This window comes from Diprion similis, chromosome 4 (assembly GCF_021155765.1).
Source record: "Diprion similis isolate iyDipSimi1 chromosome 4, iyDipSimi1.1, whole genome shotgun sequence".
NCBI lineage: Eukaryota > Metazoa > Arthropoda > Insecta > Hymenoptera > Diprionidae > Diprion > Diprion similis.
This window is the reverse complement of record NC_060108.1, coordinates 16,953,682-16,967,570: the sequence shown is the minus strand read 5'-3', so window position 1 is coordinate 16,967,570 and position 13,889 is coordinate 16,953,682. Positions and strand designations below refer to the sequence as shown.

At 40.5% G+C, this 13,889-nt stretch overlaps 1 protein-coding gene across 2 annotated transcripts in view; it reads left to right on the top strand.

The window, feature by feature from the left end:
- LOC124405186 (leucine-rich repeat-containing protein 4B-like) overlaps window positions 1-13,889 on the top strand; it is a 227,192-nt gene that overhangs the window by 76,637 nt on the left and 136,666 nt on the right. For both annotated transcript variants that reach the window (XM_046879875.1, XM_046879876.1), the window contains one exon: window positions 1,698-1,761. The gene's annotated coding sequence lies outside the window, so the exon portion shown is untranslated. The remainder of the gene's footprint in view (window positions 1-1,697; window positions 1,762-13,889) is intronic.

The window sequence follows — 13,889 nt, the reverse complement described above, 5'->3', positions numbered from 1 at the left end:
GAATAAACCACCGCGACCCGGGCCTTTATTAGACACCCCGAAATTTTAAGCCGGTTGACCAACAGTGCAGCTTTACCCTTTTCATTCTGCGGTGAAAATCCAGTTACAGTTAGTTAATTTGATGCATATAAACGGTGAAATTAAAAGGCTGAAAACGGAGGACTGTGTGTCTTTACTCCAGTTATATACTGTATATATATATATATATATATGTAGGTATATTTATACGCACACACAAAACTTTCTCTCGCCAACGAGGTTGCCAAGTTCTCAATTATCTCACTCGCAAAGATCTCTCATGTTTTTTTTTCGTTTTTCTTTTTTGTTCTTGTCTTTTCTTTGTCGCTCATCATACATCTCGTAGTAATTATACGAGGGTATATTATGCAAAATTTTCTTTTCGTTTTATTTTACTCAATCTTCAATGTTTGTGATATCGATTTTTACGAATTTCCCTCAATTTTATTCCTCATCAAATATTTCTACCTGTATGCACAAATTTTCACCGATCCATACAGCGATAGTTTTTCTCTTATTGCGATTATTATTATTGTTATTATTATTATTATTATTATTATTTTTCTTCCACTCGTTCCTACCTATCTTTGGGATATTTGTTCGATATTTTTTTATTCTCATTCTTTGTTTTCACCCAACAACGGTGTTAACGGTCCAGCGAGAGCCTCGAACACGTTTGGAAGTTTAAAAAATTTGAATAGCGAATATTTGTTCCCCGACGAGAATTCTACCTGCACCCCTTGCCTCGCTTGTTTGCATCTACATATTTACGTATCCTGATACATGCGCATACGTACATACCTACATGCGATTCATACATATGTAGATATATTCGATAGAGGGTGTCCAATTCTCACGAATCACAGTCAACTCACTGCTACAGAAAAATCCTCGCCTCGCTAGTTTTTTCACCCTCATTCCCATACATAAATTGTACGTAGAAAAATCAATCGCAGATTATGTTGATAATATATTATGCTTGAAGATTTTTCAGCATTTTGTGAGAGGAAAAATGTATTGAAATCCTGCAATTTTGAGGAAAGACGCGAGTTTTCTAGATGCCTCTCATACCCATATCCGTTCCGCTTGTGCACGATTATTTTTAAAAATATATTTGCGCCCGTTCCCACAACTTTGCGGTTTTCATCTCGCGAGGCAATCTCCTTGAAAACTGGGTTCAAATAATCTCCGATATTTCGCCTACGTCTGGCAGCTGCATCGTCTTTACGCTTATCTGCTTTCGCACCCGTCCTGCAATCCGTTCCAATCAGTACATCGCGACTGCCATTCGTTTATCATATTGAAATCCAACTTTAGCGTACGACGCGTGAAGATAAATTTGCAGAAGTTTGCATATTGACGTTCTGGTTTTTCCCCGAAGAGGAACGACCGTTTAGGTATACATACGTTCTTTCCGCCATGTTCGAATCCTTTCACATCGAAATCTTAACCGCGAGACCTGCGGCCGTAGGCCAAAAATGTATCACTCTAATCCAAATCTAAATCCAAATCCTGTTTTCTCTGTAAGCGATTCCGCTTTGTTGGACAGGTAAATCCTAGCTTTAGAGCGTTAAGATTAAGTAATCTTTTTCTCTCCTACTCGCGAAGAAGAAGAAGGAGGAGGAGGAGTAAGGACTGTCTCGATGTCAAGCTAATCTAACCCCGGTTCTTTGTTACAGGAGCCCGAGATAGACGCAGAGGGAGGAAATTGCTTCGAGGCCTTCTCTAGTTCTCCGCTCGAGGGTGAGTCTTTGCTAACTCCTCGGTAATTAATTCCCTAGCCTTTCAAATATTTCCGCATTCTACGAGTACATATCTACATCCTTCGTCGAAAATCAATCTTTGCTCATTTTCGCCGTTATTTCGTGCCTCATGATTAAACGCGATTAGCCACCTCTGGACCTCGGTTTCCTCCATTGTTTACCGATATCCACGCGTTATATACGTCAAACATTTGCAAACGGCAGAGTGCGGGGTCTCGACGGCCCCGATTCTCGAGGACAAACATGATCGGAGTCGGGGGTGCAAATATACGACAAAGACGTGTCGGATTTAATATTTATATGGAAGCTGGTCGATCGAGTGTGTGCCTACACCTACATATATTTGTGTGTGTGTCATATGTATTCCCGTGCGATAAGATAGCCGATCAAATATTTACGTCGTCTGGTAAAGCATCTGCCTGGTCAATGGGGGAGAAGGGAAGGAGGGGCGAGAAAAGACCTGTAACTACGTTGATCCGAAAGAGAGAGAGAGAAACTTTCCCCGCGTAAAGCATATATCGAGGTGGGCGAAGGTGCGATAATCGGGACGATCGTTTTTCATCCTGCGCGTATCCCTCGACGTATTCCAGGGCCAACTTTTGGATTACCTACTGTTCAACTTGTACTTTGCGGGTTTCAGCGCGACCCCATAAACTCGGGTGAACGAAGCCTGCAGTCCCTAGTTGGCAAAGTTCTCTCCCGCAGTCGGTGCTCTCTTGGTATCGCCAATTCTCGGTTTATACACCGTATGGAGTTAAACGCCAGCCAGATACTCGCGAGAAAGTTGACGAAGTGAGTTAACTGCACCGACGGTTTGCATCCGAAGAAGATACACCGGCGGGATCAACCGTTTCTCCCTTACCGGTCAAAAATTCAATATCCGAATCAACCTCCAGTCGAGTCTGGTACTTCGTCGATGCGTCGTTTGAAAGCTTTCGCGAAACGGACGGAAGCCAACTTAGCTATAGAGGAGGAACTTGGACGGCCGCAAACTCGGCGACAGGATTTCGTCGAGGAACGTGGCTCAGAGTGGATTCGGTAATTGGACGGATTCGCGATTAAATTTTGGCTCTTGTAGAACGGAGGAAGAAAAACTCGATGAAATTTCTCCGAGGTATTCAAGTGTTTTGAGAAACATGTAAAGGTAATCAGTCAACAGGTATGGAAGTATCGTTTAGACGAGCGAAGGGGTTGTCAAATTTTCAAAATAAATTAAACCCAGTAGACTCGGTATGATGCTTTTATTTAATTCAATAATTCATCTCAGAATGTATGGAAATGAAGTCTTCGCTAATTATTACAGAGCTTTGAACGTGAAAATCATTGTACATAATATTTGGGTTCGTAAAAGGATTCGATCCGATTTACTCCTATATTATTATATCTGTTTCTGAGCAAGTGTACACATAGAATGTATATATGTAACATTCAGCTCTTCTGCCTAGTGTCAGCTTACTTGCAGTACTCGGGTTTAGATTGGGTTCGTTTTACCGCACGGACATAGGTAACACTCCGTTAATAGAATTGTCAACGACAGGAAAGCAATCCCATTTGGAGCTAGCCGGTATAGATTCTAGCGCGAATTACTTCGTTTCCCGGAGGAAGGATATCGGTTTCTAGAATTTCGTTAATAATGTCGGGATGGAATGGTGGGTAAAAAAATTCGCATTTGAAAATGGTCAATTCGGCAATAAGCCTAGGCGTAGGGTGAAATTTAAAAGTTGCAAAATTTCTCAAACACCTCTTGTAAATTCGTTGTATCTTTTTTACCTACACACCGTTTTAGAGAGTTGAAAAGCGGTTTGGGTAAGAAGAGTAAACGCTGTACGAGTTAAAGGTGACGTCGTTGAAGAACGGCGGAAAGGGAATGAAGTCGACAAAAGAATACAATGGGCTGGTGGGTATCGGTGTGGCTTGATACTCGAAGCCGAAAGGATCGTTCGGGTACGTATTTAAGTCGACACGGAATTCAAGCTGCAACGTGCGAACTAAAGTAAGTCGGGTATGGTATATATACAGACGTCGAGACTAAGCCGGATAGTCGTTTGGGGTGGGCGCCTATTTACACAGCGGGGAACGTGCGGAGATTAAAACGAATCGTAATTACATCGTAATTATCAACTTGACTCCACTTCACGTCAGCCGGTTCTCGGAACAACAGAATGAAATAGGCGCATTTAGGGCCCGAATGAAAGAGCTCTTGAGGGCCGTGTGTATCTTTCACTTGAACGCAGCTTATTAGAAAAGTTTTCCTAATTATTTCGCCTTGGCGAAATAAAACCAGAAAGACAACGCCAAATGGAATTTTAACGGAATATTCATCGATCCGAATAGTGTTTGCCAGGCATTTTCACGGCTATTTTCACCCTCGTTGAAAACTCTACGAGTTTTAAGTTTTTCTCCAGATACGTCGTGCGATATGCATAAGGGATGGGTAAAAGATTAGCTCGCCATTGGACTGTCACTGTATGCATATATAACAGCTTATATACACGCAACGTGAATCGAATGTAACTGTTTTCGCGAGGTCTTCTTTGGCTGTAAATCAGCACGGAATATTATTTTAGAAATGCGATTTCTCTTGTTTTACCGGGAAGGAGAAAAATTGGTCGTATAAAAGCGAAATATGGAGTCGTGTGATGAATAAATATAAACGAAAATTGAGCTGGGATATTACAAGATTATAATACGGTCAAATATTTTACCAGAAATAAATTTATACATGTGGTAAGTAAATGTCTGCGTTTACGTATGAGCGAGAGCGTTTGGGCAACTATGTTTCAACCCTTATTCTTTCCCCTTCTTCAATAGCACTTTCCAATTTTGTAGTATTTCTCATCCCTGCTCTGATTAACTCAAAATTGCAGAGTGACTGTTGTATGAAGTATTTTTTAGTTTAGTCATTGCTCAGAAGGTATGAAGTCAAAATTTTTGCGATTTATTCCATTACCTATACTTGTCCGAATTTCGTTATTCCTTGGTACAATTTTTTTAATTTTTACACTGCATTCCTGGCAAAACTGAATTACAGACACATCAAAGATTAATATTACAACACACGTGCCTGGTATATTACGTGCAAAAGAGACTGCTATAGTCTCATCTGCGAATCGTATTTGCCAGCGTCTGAAAGACGTTTAATTGAGTTTACAAACCGAAGGTGCAAACTCTTTTCGTTCTTTCCCTTTTCTTTCGTTTTTCCTCAATCCCCTGGGAATCATTACTTCATTGGTTGGAGTTTTCGCTCTCGGTTATTGCAAGGGACTTAACAAGGTTCGAGGAAAGGAAGAAGAAAAATTATTTTGTTTGCCGTACGCAACGGAGGCTCTTTTTGAAATTCATTTGATTTCATTTCATTGTGTTATTATTTCGTTATCGTTATTATCACAAATTAGGTAAGGAAAAAAAAAAAAAATGTATTCAACGAAAAATTTTTCCCAATCTTTTACCTTATTAACTGAATTCGATATTTATGAATTGACTGGGAAAAAATTGATTGATATTAGCTACTCGAAGAGAGAGTAGGAGAGGGATGAAAAAAAAGAAATACACGATCGGAACAAACGGGGAAGACCGGGGAAAAAGGGGGATGGATATACGTCGAGAGGTAAAGTGGAAGGAAAAAGAAGCGATAGAAAGGGCGGAGGGGCGGGGGGGGCTGAATAAAAGGGGTAGTCATTTTTACGACCTAATTCCTGCGAGACACCCCGTGAGAAATGCCGATCATGCCTGCGATATCCCGTCTCACATTCGCTTACAGTTCTCTTGTTCGTCGTAAAGATGAGTCGTAAAGTAAAGAGTTGATATCTATAGGCAAACGCTGCACTGGGAGCGACGGCACAAGGCAATGATCAGCTCTTCATCTTATACTGCTATTAACTTCGATTTGAGTCTTGAAATCAGGAAGACGACCAAGTGATCGAGCTAGCTGTTAACCAGACTGAGTGATTGCCCATTTTTACTACACATCGCGTTTCGAATAAGCCCCCCCCCCCCCCCCCCCCCCTCGTCCTTTCCTTCTACTCTTTGTCTGACGTTTCTTATTATCCCTTTGACTGAAATCGATTCAGAGATGTTTTCTCTGTGTCTTATCGTATCGTGTCGTATTGCCGCTATTGTATAATCAATCTGTAAGAAAAAAGTGATCGACACACCAGGTGAAAAAATAAAAGGAAAAACAGGATGATAACTGGAATCGATGTGACAAATTTTTAATTTTTTTTTGCTGGTACATATACACCTTGCTTTTCTTGATCATACGCTGTTTTCGGCGAGGTGATATGGAAAGAAAACAGTTGCACTGGAAAACAATCGACAAAAAACTTAAGAAAAATAAAAGACAGAAAGAATAAGGTGAAAAAAAAAAAATAAGAAAATTTACCAAAGCCTGTTATCTCTGTGTTTCAAGGTGATGATGAACATTGACTGTGTATGGAAGAAAGAAAAAAGTTAAAGTAGTAAAAATAACAATTTTGGAAATGGCAAACTATAGACGTCATACAGTAATGTGTACTGAAAATTTAAGAATCTGTATTCCTATTATTCTTAAAATACTCGAGACTTGCCGGTTTGAAATACGATGCAGCCACAGCTGTTGCCTCGAACGATGGTAGTGCTGCAGTTGTTTCACATAAAACAATAATTTCTTTAAGTGTAAACACTCGTACGGAGGTACATATATTATCCCAGAATACCGACTAGATATTCCACTCGGCGTTTATCTGGGTGTAGGGTATAAAACGTATGGGGGTATACAAAGCAGATCCCCCCAACGTCGCTTTGCCATGTGGTAATCTCACGTGCGCTTCGAATAAAGATGTGCATCTCATGCAGCGTAGCGTCTGGTGCCCCAGGCCCCTTCCTTATGTACCTACTCTATATACCTACACCTTCAGGTTATCTTACTATTTTTCTTAGCGACGGATACACCGTCGAGTCCAATCCCACAATCCACCTCTCGTTTATCGACGAACAACCCATACATAAACACAATATTATTCTATTTTGAATTGACATCGAGGGGATACGAGAATCCGTCTCGAATCATTTTGGAACTTATCAATTCTTGGTGTTTTTTTTTTTTTTTTTTTTTTACCGAAAAGGTTAACGGATTCTACGCTTTTACTTGATATCTGTATACTTATTGTTAGATAATCATTAGACGCATTGCAAATTGCGGTAGAAGCATAAGATAGGAAAACTGGGACACTGAAGTTAAGCCCTCACGGCGCATCGTTTAACACTCTTACCGACGATGAGTAAAAGAGCCAGGAAGGCTGGTTATAGCAGGGATGAAGAGGAGGGGTGAGAGGAAAGAGGCGCGAAGAAACGTCGCCTCGAGATTCTGACGTGAGGGAAACGGATAACACGTATGTCACATATTTCTGTACAGTCGTTGCGTGGGTGTGGATACGTGTACCTAACGAGTTAGTTAACGAGGTTATGTTTTTATTTGAAAAAATTTCACGACGATATATACGTAATTGTGAGAGTGTATAACGGCAGCTCCAGCTTCCGGGATTCATGGGATATTTTTCTCTCCACTTTTCTGAAAAACAATCCCAACAAATACACTTGCACATTTCTGCGTGATCGTCGTCCATTCGAAGGAAGGAATATCCGTTGATGACGTTAAATTCCATTTCAAAGAACCGTAAAAATTCGGAAGGACGAATAATATTACTTTTCGTTTTACATCTTATTTTCTTTTCATCTCTTGAGTTAAGACACGTTATATAATATGTATGTGTACCTGTGTGTCTGTATACATTCCGCTTAATATGCGAAATTATCGTTACTCTACATTTTCAAGTTCACTCTGATATTTCTTTTTTTTTTTTTATTATCTTCTTCGTAACGGTTCTTTCAGGTTTTTCATCTAATTCCATTTCTTTTTATGTTGCTATTATTATGAAAATTATTTCTTCCTTTTACTCCGTACCGTCGTCGGCCGTGTCTTCTTTAAAAGTCAATATCAATCGACGAAATCCAGATGTATCAGGTCTTGGTATACTATCAATACGGTACTAGCTACAATTAGCCGCAAGTAATCACAACGATCGCTTACACGTAGTGTAATTTTTCAAAAACCCTCCGGCGAAACATACAAACAATAAAGATAAAAAGGCAAAAGTTTTTACCGACATTCATAGTGTTTGAAAATCATCCTCAACTACGTCTAACAAGTATTAAACAATTATCAGTCCAATTGACGAGTAACAATCAGAGACAGTTGCAGTTGTTATTGCTGTGAAATTTAATTCAATTCTTTCGAATCTCATTCATCATGGATTGAAACGCGTGTCTTTTATAGCATTCGCATTCTCTCACCTCTCAATTCGTTTAGTGCCAAAAATCGAATGCGATGTAAAATTTCTAAAGAATGAATGAGTGATGACGCTCTGTGTACTTCGTAAGAGTATTTGCAATGCAGAGGGGAAAGAGGAAGAGAAAGAGGAGAGTTCACGCGAGCTTTCATCAGTTCTAACAATAAGTCATCGCCACCCTTAACTGGAAAGAACGCGAACGCCATAAGGCTGGCGCACCCGAGTACTTGGCGTAATTAATACAATGACAAAACGAGGAATAGTCACGACACGTAACCGGAAGAAGAACGCGTGACGCCGAGGCGTTAGGCTATGCCTTGTTGAATTTTCGCTTCACCAGCCACGATCGGTCTTCTTCGCATGGAGATTTAGCCGCAGCTTGATAAAACCAGAAAAACAAAAACAAAAACAACAGAAAAATTAAGGGGAAAAAATGGAATCGAAAAAAACGTAGTCACGTGCAGGGCGACCCTCGAAGACGAAAGTCGGTCCCTGGCATGGCGTTTGGCCCTTTAATTTCCCCTGCACGCCAAAGTTCGAGTAGGTACGCGTCGGCCTATAATTATTCAATTCGTAACTAGCTCTAATCTATTCCTGCTGCCCCTCGAGTCCCTCAGGCTTTGCGCGAAGCTCCCGGAACCCTCAGGAAAGCCCCAGCATCCCTGAGTGCCGCGTGGTCCACGGACTGCACCGTCAGCCCAATAATCGGTGAGTTTGTAATTATCGTCGGGGAGAATGGAGAGGGAGTGTAGCTGAAAAAGGGTGGAAGAGAGAGCGAGAGAGCCAGTGATGAGGAGAGAAGGGTTAGGGCGGAAGAGAGCCGAAGGTGATAGGAATGCTCTTTTGTCTCAAGTACTGCAGTCACGGCCGTGTGTGTGTATGGGTGCTTGATTTTCAAGGGTGCAGACGTGTCACGTATAGCATTTGCCTCTACTCTCCTCTCATTTTTACACTTCTCGCCTTACGGGGTGATGATAAAAATCAACTATCGGGGAACTGGGAAACAAAAGAGGGGTAAAACAAAAAGAATTATCGCGATTAACGCTATCGCTTCAGGGTGTTTCAGCCTTTGTCACACTTGGAATTTCACTGTCAAACTCGTCGAAGTGATACAAATTCCGTAGATATATATTATGTATATATGCCATTTGTCAAAGATCGGTTTACGATTTGTAAAATACTTCATTTTCTCCCAAGTTCCATTTGAAAATGTGTTAGACATTGAAATTTCAGCCCACGTGCACGCGTCCTTATTTTCAATTGCAACGATTCATTTGACTCTTTCGATCAATCGAATAATCTAGTCAACCGGAAGCAATAAGCTTCGCAAATACTCTCCGGTCACGGGTGACTGAGCTTTCGTATAATAACGATGAAGGTTAAAAATTGCTCAGGAAAGAGAGGAAAAGGTTCGGTTATTATTCCTATAGGATTGTCGGCTGCAGGACGAGCGGACCATTATTCCGGCTATGTTAGGGAATAGATGAGAGGAAAATGGTAGCTTGTGAAATGGCGAAATGGCAAAATGGCGAATGAGGCGGCGGCGAGGCTGCGGAACTTGGTTGGACAGGCGGGGAAAGGTGGATTCAATTATTGCATCAAGGTCCTTCTTTACAGACACAAGCAGCCAGGTAACCAGCAACCTTTTTCAATAGAAGCCAAATGAGAAATTCTCAAGTCGCTGCAGCTCGCGATCCGTTCATCCGGCATGATTTCCTCTCGCTGTAATTCTCAAATTGGTTCCGCTCTTTATGCCCATATAATAGGTATACCTAACTTGTCGAGTACCGAGCTCCTGGAATCCTATTTACTTTTCAAATCGACGCTCAGCGACGACGATCGCATTTATCTTCGACCAATTGTATAAGTAGGCGCAGAATTCAAACGCCTGCAGAAACGCTATTCAGAAATAGATCTACGTCGATGAGTCTGAATACGATTTGCACACTCATTTTCGATGCATAATTTTGGGGAATAAAATCTTCTCCACTTCCTGTTTCCATTTTACTTTTCTATTTTCTTGTTTTCTTTTTTAATCTTTGTTTTCACGCGCAAGGTGTACTTTTTTTTTATAAAATGTTTGAATTATTCAACGTTATTGGTCACTGGTATAAAAATCATATATTCTCACGATGGATGAAAATGGAATTTTAAACCTCGAACTTTTCCTATAATCTACACGGAAAGTTATTTTTCATTGTCACAATGTAACTGAAATTTATTGGTTATTGAAATTTTTAAGGATATCTGGTTAAATCAGGTTAAATTTGGTTAAATCAAATGTAAAAGGTTCTACGATTTGTTCAGAATGCTTAAGGAACCTTCTACAATTTATATTACTTGTTTGCATCGTCTCCTGGAAAACGATCTGAAGCAACAACCAAACAGAGCAATAAATTAACATCGAGACTTACTATGACCGGGTGAAGATCTTGGAATCAGTTTCGCTCGAAGAACCTGCTAAGTAAAAAGGAATTGAAGGGAGATACAATTGCACGAAATAAAAAAAAAAATTGAATGAAATCTTTGCCGATGTTGTATATTGTTAGATGATGTAGCAGCCAGCGCTACGATCTCAAATTACTGTACACTTTATATTCATAACTTTGCTACGCATAGCTTCTTTTGAGTGTAGATTGATTTGGAACTGGACTGGAATTCGGGACGAGCCAAATAGCTGAATAAAATATGTTTATCGTTGCTCATGGCTCTAATTTTAACACGTGTAACTCAACTGTTGTACTTTGTATGATGATCTCAACCCAAATGCAATATTACTCTAAAATACTGTTAAAATAAACATGGTTTCATCAAAGCAGATTTCGAGGCGTTTCTTCTGCCTAAAGTACATACGATGCAGTATACATAATAATCTGCGTAATCTCGTGCGCGTTTTTGTTCAACGAGTCAACAGTATCCGGTCTATCGGAAAATTTAGTTATTTTAATTAACAATTACGCATCCTCTGCCGCTGTTAAATATTCAACGAAGTATTTAATTATAGGATACAGAGTGATGATTAATAAAAAAAAAAACAAACTTGAAACCAAGTGATCAAAAAATAGAGGTGAAAAATGCACCAACGTTACGAGGTGCAACATCACGCGCGTAAGTTCAGTTGCCAAGCTTGCAGGCGCACAAGATCTTTAAAATGTCGATCCTCCTTGGTTTATGTATTTTTACTTTACATTTGTCGCGTATTTATAACACCTGTATGTATACACAGACATATTATTATGTCTTTGGCTCGTTCTCGAGGAATCTAAGGGTTGAAAAAGTTTTGCTAAACTTTGGATAAACAGCTCGACTCCGAAGTCTTCGCCTCCTTAGATTTACCTCTTAATAGGTATGTACGATGTATATGTATATATATAAACTGCGAAGCGGCGGGGGCCTTCATGGTTATACTCACCGACGACGGTTGTAATCAAGGGGATTTCTGGCCCGCAAAAGGGGCGAACCTCCAGCAATTGTGCAGAGTTTGCTTAATTATTTTGTTAATTACGCAAGGCAAAGGATACTTTCGCCATTGCGAAACAACGAAAGTAAGAAATTCTTCAAACCCAACCCTTCACCTTTTTTCCCGAATCCCCCATCGCCACCCTTTCTACCGGCAACCGGAAGGGGCTGAAATTTACCAACCGCGATCTTGCATCATCCCTTCGCATTTCTGCGTCATTTGCCGTATTTTCTATACAAGAATAACTTTTCCTGAAAGAAGAGAAGAGTTGCTAAACAATTTTTTATCCTTCTTCTTCCGTTTCTTCGCCGCGTTTCTTGATTCTTTTTAATTTTATACACACTTCGCTTATCCTCGCGATATCGAATTCTGCCAAGACCAGAAAAACCCGGTGTTTTATAAAACTCGTCTTGTATGGTAGAATGGTAAAAAGTTGAAACGCTTCGGCGACTCGCGGGGAATGATGGTTAAGCCTCGTGTGCGTAAATAAGTAGGGAAAGCATAAAATAAGTACAAATAAGGCAGGTGAGTACGAGCGTAATTCTGGCCACTCTGCCGGAATGCGGCATCTGTCTTTCGTTTTAATTTTTCTACCGCGTTGCCGTTTTTTCGTCTCTTCTTCTTGAACGCCTTTTGTTTTTAATTAAGTAGTTCATTAGCTGGTGAAAAAGTGATTAAATTAATCCTGTGAATCTTCCGCGGAAAAATGACTATGGCACGCGAGCGAGTCTCGGCTTATTTGCTGCTATTTATATTCAAGCGTAGCTTATTATATAATAACCTGCTTTAAAAATGACACGACGCTGCAGAGTCGCAGAGGGGAGGGTGGGGGTTGAATATGAAGATCGGGGAAGCTTTTTTTAAACTGACAAGGGTGATATAATGCATACATATATATATATATATACAATGAGTATACGCATAAGTATAGAGGATAACATTCACACTTTTATTAAATTTTTCCAACAATCTCAAAACTCGGAAGTAAAATGTTTCCGGCTCAATTTTGACTCGCCTGCGTAGGTTACAAAAGACGCCTTGAAATTCCACGCTTAAACAAGGACAATTAAAAGTTCGATCTTGCATGGAAAGAGCGGGCAGAAACAACGCGGACAAGTCGTTGTGCTCGGATTGCGTTGAATTTTTTATATTTTCATCAGGCTAGCTCTATACCGTGAGTCGGCAAAAAGTAAATTAACTACGCGAGTGTCGCCTCCGCAAGATTTTCCCAAAAAATATGAGCCCTGCTTTAAACGATACTCGCTACTTTCGGCCTCGTAATATCATTAGGAGTGTGCTTTTTACCGAGACTAAAATCAAGGTCTCGGGGTGTAGATTGCATCTGTCTGACGAGGTTGAGGCATGCATCCCTGCAGGGCAGTACCGGAAGTTGGGAAGATTGGAAAAATGTGGAAAGAATGGAACGACGGTGGCCGATGGGCTGGTAGTTGTGGGTACTTGCTGAGTTTCAAACTCCTCTTTGCTTTCATATTTAACAGCAAAGTTTTCTACTCCAGGTGCGACAGGCCGCGGTGAGATATGTGTCGTACATCGAATTAAGGACGTTACCCTGATATATATATATATATATATATATATATACATACCTACATGCTCCGGCATCGTTCACGCCGACTGAGCGAAAAGGCTCGTTGCACCAACGCCTCAGCTTAGACTTTTGGAAAAGTTTGAAAAGCGCATCGAAAAGATTGCGGGCGTTGGGTTAGAAACTAGAAAATTTATGCATCGGACGGAGTGTTTGCTTGCACGGTAAAAGTTCACCTCAGGCTAGTGCCCTTTCCGTATTCCATGCCTATATCTATACTCTACGAGTATAACATGTATATGTATATAAGGTATCAGGGGTCTGTCTGTCTGTCCGTCGGTCGGTATCCGTTAACCAGGATAACTCTCTTCAATTGGTACAATTAACGCTTGAATCTGTCTAGTCGGTTGGAAAAATAAATTACTAATGAATCCACGTTTGCAAAATTCATACCGACCCCGAACGTTTGTCGCGACTGCATGTTTTTTTTTTTTGTATAAGGAAAAAATTAGTTTTCGTCAAGAGATTTCGACCCCGTTATCGTCGTCGTCGTCGTCGCGACGTCGCGGCATCCCGACGAAGTGGGTGTCTGCCTCATAAATTTCAAAACTTGCTTCGTGAGGATAAATAGGTATATCCATATTCTACGTTCCCACCGCGAAAATACTTGTTCCACTATTTTGCATACGAACGATATTATGAGGAGACGCTGTGGAGATAATTTTGTGCATCGTGTGATTGCAATTCCGATAATCGTAATTGTAGTTATATCTGCA